This window comes from Chiloscyllium punctatum, chromosome 36 (assembly GCF_047496795.1).
Source record: "Chiloscyllium punctatum isolate Juve2018m chromosome 36, sChiPun1.3, whole genome shotgun sequence".
Classification (NCBI taxonomy): Eukaryota; Metazoa; Chordata; class Chondrichthyes; order Orectolobiformes; family Hemiscylliidae; genus Chiloscyllium; species Chiloscyllium punctatum.
The window spans coordinates 44,344,360-44,349,878 of NC_092774.1; positions in this window are offsets into that span (position 1 = coordinate 44,344,360).

Consider the following 5,519-nt stretch of genomic DNA (forward strand, 5'->3'; position numbering starts at 1 on the left):
TTTGGATTGGCTCAGGCTTGCAGGGTCGAAGGGTCTGTTCCTGGGCTGTAAATTTTCTTTGTTCGTTGTTCTTTGGACCGCGTGTTAGAATGAATTTTATGCAATATTTACTCGGGCAGTGGTGGGCTTCTGGAGTGCACTGCCTCGGAGTGGACCAAAAGCGACAAACATTATTATATTTAACTGCGAATGTGGATGATCACTTCAAGTGTCATCTCATTCAACACAAATGACTGAACGTACGATTAGAGTGGTTAGGTCGGTGCAGACTCAAAGTCTTGAAGTTCCTCTTGTGTGTTCTGTGTATGTATTTCTCTACCATCAGGACAAACAAGCTTTCTGCATTATGTGAAGGAGCCGATGTTGGACTGAGTGTAAAAAGTTAAAAATCACACAAGATTAGTTTATAGTCCACCAGGTACATTTGGAAATACAAGCTTTCAAAACAATGCTCCTTCATAAGGGCAGCGGTCCGAAAGCTAATGCTTCCAACTAAACTTCTTGGGCTACAACCTGGTGTGGTGTGAGTTTTAAACCTTTCTGCTTCTATCCTGTAAAGTCTTCGGCGAATGTTGCATTTTATACGTAAAGCCGCCAATCATGTCCATGTTTTTATTCCTATCTTTTCACGGTGATTTGTTTCTGCTCCATCATTAAATAATGGTTTCCCCATTCCTTCACGGAGATTCTGAATTACTTGAAACAGCTTTGGAAACTGTTGGGGGGGACAGCCTTGCAGGTGTAAGCTGCAGTGAAGGGGTCGGTGGCTCTGAGACTCAGAAGGGAAAGGGGGAGAAGAGGAGAGCGCTAGTTATAGGGGACTCTCTAGTTAGAGGGACGGACAGGCGGTTCTGTGGACATGGGCGAGACTCTCGGATGGTTTGTTGCCTCCCGGGTGCTAGGGTCCGAGTCGTCTCGGACCGTGTCTTCAGAATCCTTAAGGGGGAGGGTGTGCAGCCAGAAGTCGTGGTACACATTGGCACCAACGACATAGGTAGGAAGAGGGGTGGGGAGGTCATTCAAGACCTCGAGGAGTTAGGCTGGAAGCTAAAAGCTAGGACAGACAGAGTCGTCATCTCTGGGTTGTTGCCGGTGCCACGTGACAGAGAGGCAAAGAATAGGGAGAGAGTGCAGTTGAACACGTGGCTGCAAGGATGGTGTAGGAGGGAGGGCTTCAGATATTTGGACAATTGGACTGCATTCTGGGGAAGGTGGGACCTGTATAAACAGGACGGGTTGCACCTGAACCAGAAGGGCACCAATATCCTGGGGGGTAGGTTTGCTAGCACTCTTCGGGGTGGTTTAAACTAATTTGGCAGGGGGATGGGATCCGGACTTGTAGTCCAGCAAGTAAGCTAGCTGTGTGTCAGGATGCCCAAGACTGTAGGGAGGCTGTGGAGAAGGTAGCACTGACAGGGACTACTTGCGGACACAGAGATGGGCTCAAGTGCGTATACTTCAACACAAGGAGTATCAGAAATAAGGTGGGTGAACTTAAGGCATGGATCGGTACCTGGGACTACGATGTTGTGGCCATCACGGAAACATGGATAGATGAGGGACAGGAATGGCTGTTGGAGGTTCCTGGTAACAGATGTTTCAGTAAGATTAGGGAGGGTGGTAAAAAAGGAGGGGGGGTGGCATTGCTAATTAGAAATGGTATAACGGCTGCAGAAAGGAAGTTTGAGGGGGATCTGCCTCTGGAGGTAGTATGGGCTGAAGTCAGAAATAGGAAAGGTGCAGTCACCTTGTTGGGTGTTTATTATAGGCCCCCCAATAGCAGCAGAGATGTGGAGAAACAGATTGGGAAACAGATTTTGGAAAGGTGCAGAAGCCACAGTGTCGAAGTCATGGGCGACTTCAACTTCCCAAATATTGATTGGTAACTCTTTAGATCAAGTAGATTGGATGGGGCGGTGTTTGTGCAGTGTGTCCAGGAAGCTTTTCTAACGCAGTATGTAGAGCGTCCAACCAGAGGGGAGGCCATATTGGATTTGGTATTCGGTAATGAACCGGGACAAGTGGTGGGCTTGTTAGTGGGTGAACATTTTGGTGATGGTGACCACAATTCTGTGACTTTCACCTTGGTTATGGAGAGAGATAGGTGCGCACAACAAGTAAGATTTTACAATTGGGGGAAGGGAAATTACGATGCTGTAAGACTGGATTTGAGGAGCATACGTTGGGAGCATAGGCTGTCAGGGAAGGATGTGGTGGAAATGTGGAACTTTTTCAAGGAGCAGATACGACGTGTCCTTGATATGTATGTACCGATCAGGCAGGAAATAATTGGTCGTGTGAGGGAGCCTTGGTTGACGAGGGAGGTTGAATGTCTAGTAAAGAGGAAGAAGGAGGCTTACATAAGGTTGAGGAAACAGGGTTCAGACAGAGCAGTGGAGGGATACAGGATAGCCAGAAGGAACCTGAAGAAAGGGATTATGAGAGCTAAGAGAGGGCATGAAAAATCCTTGGCGGATAGGATCAAGGATAACCCCAAGGCATTCTATGCGTATGTGAGAAACCTAAGAATGAGGAGAACGAGGGTAGGTCCGATCAAGGACAGTAGTGGGAGACTGTGTATTGAGTCGGAAGAGATAGGAGAGGTCTTGAACAAGTACTTCTCTTCAGTATTTACGAACGAGAGGGACCATATTGTTGAAGAGGAGAGTGTGAAACGGACTGGTAAGCTAGAAGAGATACCTGTTAGGAAGGAAGATGTGTTGGACATTTTGAACAACTTGACGATAGACAAGTCCCCCGGGCCTGACGGGATATATCCTAGGATTATGTGGGAAGCAAGAGAGGAAATTGCAGTACCGTTGGCAATGATCTTCTCGTCTTCACTGGCAACGGGGGTGGTACCAGGGGACTGGAGAGTAGCGAATGTTGTGCCCCTGTTCAAAAAAGGGAATAGGGATAACCCCAGGAATTACAGGCCAGTTAGTCTTACTTCTGTGGTAGGCAAAGTAATGGAAAGGGTACTGAGGGATAGGATTTATGAGTATCTGGAAAGACACTGCTTGATTAGGGACAGCCAGCACGGATTTGTGAAGGGTAGGTCTTGCCTTACAAGTCTGATTGAATTCTTCGAGGAGGTGACCAAGCATGTGGATGAGGGTAGAGCAGTGGATGTAGTGTACATGGATTTTAGGAAGGCATTTGATAAGGTTACCCATGGTAGGCTTATGCGGAAAGTCAGGAGGCATGGGTAGAGGGAAATTTGGCCAATTGGATAGAAAACTGGCTAACCGTTCGAAGGCAGAGAGTGGTGGTAGATGGTAAATATTCAGCCTGGAGCCCAGTTACAAGTGGAGTTCCGCAGGGATCAGTTCTGGGTCCTCTGCTGTTTGTAATTTTTATTAATGATTTACATGAGGGAGTCGAAGGGTGGGTCAGTAAATTTGCAGATGATAAGAAGATAGGTGGAGTTGTGGACAGTGAGGAGGGCTGTTGTCGGCTGCAGAGGGACTTAGATATGATGCAGAGCTGGGCTGAAGAGTGGCAGATGGAGTTCAACCCTGCCAAGTGTGAGGTTGTCCATTTTGGAAGAACAAATAAGAATGCGGAATACAGGGTTAATGGTAGGGTTCTTAGTCAGGTGGAGGAACAGAGGGATCTTGGGGTCTATGTACATAGATCTTTGAATGTTGCCACTCAGGTGGATGGAGTTTGTAAGAAGGCCTATGGAGTATTATCGTTCATTAGCAGAGGGATTGAATTCAAGAGTCGTGAAGTGATGTTGCAGCTGTACAGGACTTTGGTTAGGCCACATATGGAGTACTGTGTGCAGTTCTGGTCGCCTCACTTTAGGAAAGATGTGGAAGCTTTGGAGAGGGTGCAGAGAAGATTTACCAGGATGTTGCCTGGAATGGAGAGTAAGTCGTACGAGGATAGGTTGAGAGTTCTCGGCCTTTTCTCGTTGGAACGGCGAAGGATGAGGGTTGACTTGATAAAGGTTTATAAGATGATCAGTGGAATAGATAGAGTAGACAGTCAGAAACTTTTCCCCCGGGTACAACAGAGTGCTACAAGGGGACATAAATTTAAAGTGAAGGGTGGAAGGTATAGGGGAGATGTCAGGGGTGGGTTCTTTACCCAGAGAGTGGTGGGGGCATGGAATACGCTGCCCGTGGGAGTGGTGGAGTCAGAATCATTGGCGACCTTTAAGCGGCATTTGGATAGGTACATGGATGGGTGCTTAATCTAGGTTAGAAGTTCGGCACAACATCGTGGGCCGAAGGGCCTGTTCTGTGCTGTATTGTTCTATGTTCTATGTTCTAATTATTTGTGAGCTTCTGTCCATCTATTCAGTTACCTTTATAACCAGAGGTGTCAATATATTTCACCGTGTCCAGCTTAGTACAAATAAATACAAACTCCTTTCATATAAACCGTTGTCTGTCCTTTTATGAGTCGACATTAACTTTTAATCATTATTTGATTACTGACATATTTTTGTTCTTCAAGTCCGCATTTTATCCTGTGTGTCTGCATTTCTCTGTGCAAAAGTCCTAATAAGGTTATTTATTCAAAATGGCAGTTAATCACCCAAGTCCAGTAGCATTCATTATACAGGATAAGCTATTTGTTTGAAATGTATATACATTATTATGTGCTGCTAAACCGCATCTCAGCTATGAATGTAGTAGATTTGCTGAATGACATTCTGCTGTAAAAATGCATCATTACCTTAAGCACAGTTACAAATGTGCTGTATAGCATACTGAGAATAAACAGGATGACGAAAGTCATGATGGATAAGGAGCTGTTGGCATCTCCATCGACACTTTCTAGTTCGTTTTCTTCGATGCCATAGTCTCCTGGGTATTCCATTATTTCTGGGTTATCTGAAATTAACGGAGGAATATTGAAGCAAAATTAGTCACGTTGAGTAAAACTTTCAGGTCAAGTATCTGTAATATCATGGCACTGGAAATCGTGAGATATTTAGCACATTTGTCATCAGACTGAGTGAATTCAAATAAAGGAATTAATGGCCTATCATCGGGCTGTCATCACAGAATAGATTGCATAGTTGTCAGAACAAGCAAAAGAGGGCAGAGAATAGCAAGCATGGCTTTGTCAGAGAGACGTCATGCCTATCATTTTGGTTAGAATGTTTTGAAAGCGCAATAAAGTGTGTGGACAGCGAGAGATTAGTTGATGTAACTTATGCATGGATTGTAGCAAAGTTTTTGAAAGACCCCTTACTGGAGATTGATTGAGATGGTTAAAGGATGTAGACTTGAGAGAAATTTGGCGTGCTCGTACAGAAACTACCTCAGCAATAGGACACAAAGTGCAATGGTAGAAGGCTGTTTGAATAATTAAAGGCTTGAGTGCAACGATGTATCACGAGGATCAGACCGAGGACCCTTATTGTTCGTTATAGACATAAACAATTTAGATTTTAAAAAAAGTCGGGGTGATATGAATCAAATGTACAGAAGACACCGTGTTTGTTTGAATGGTCAATAGTGAAGATCCTTGTGGGTTATTTGAAAATATAGATAAGATAT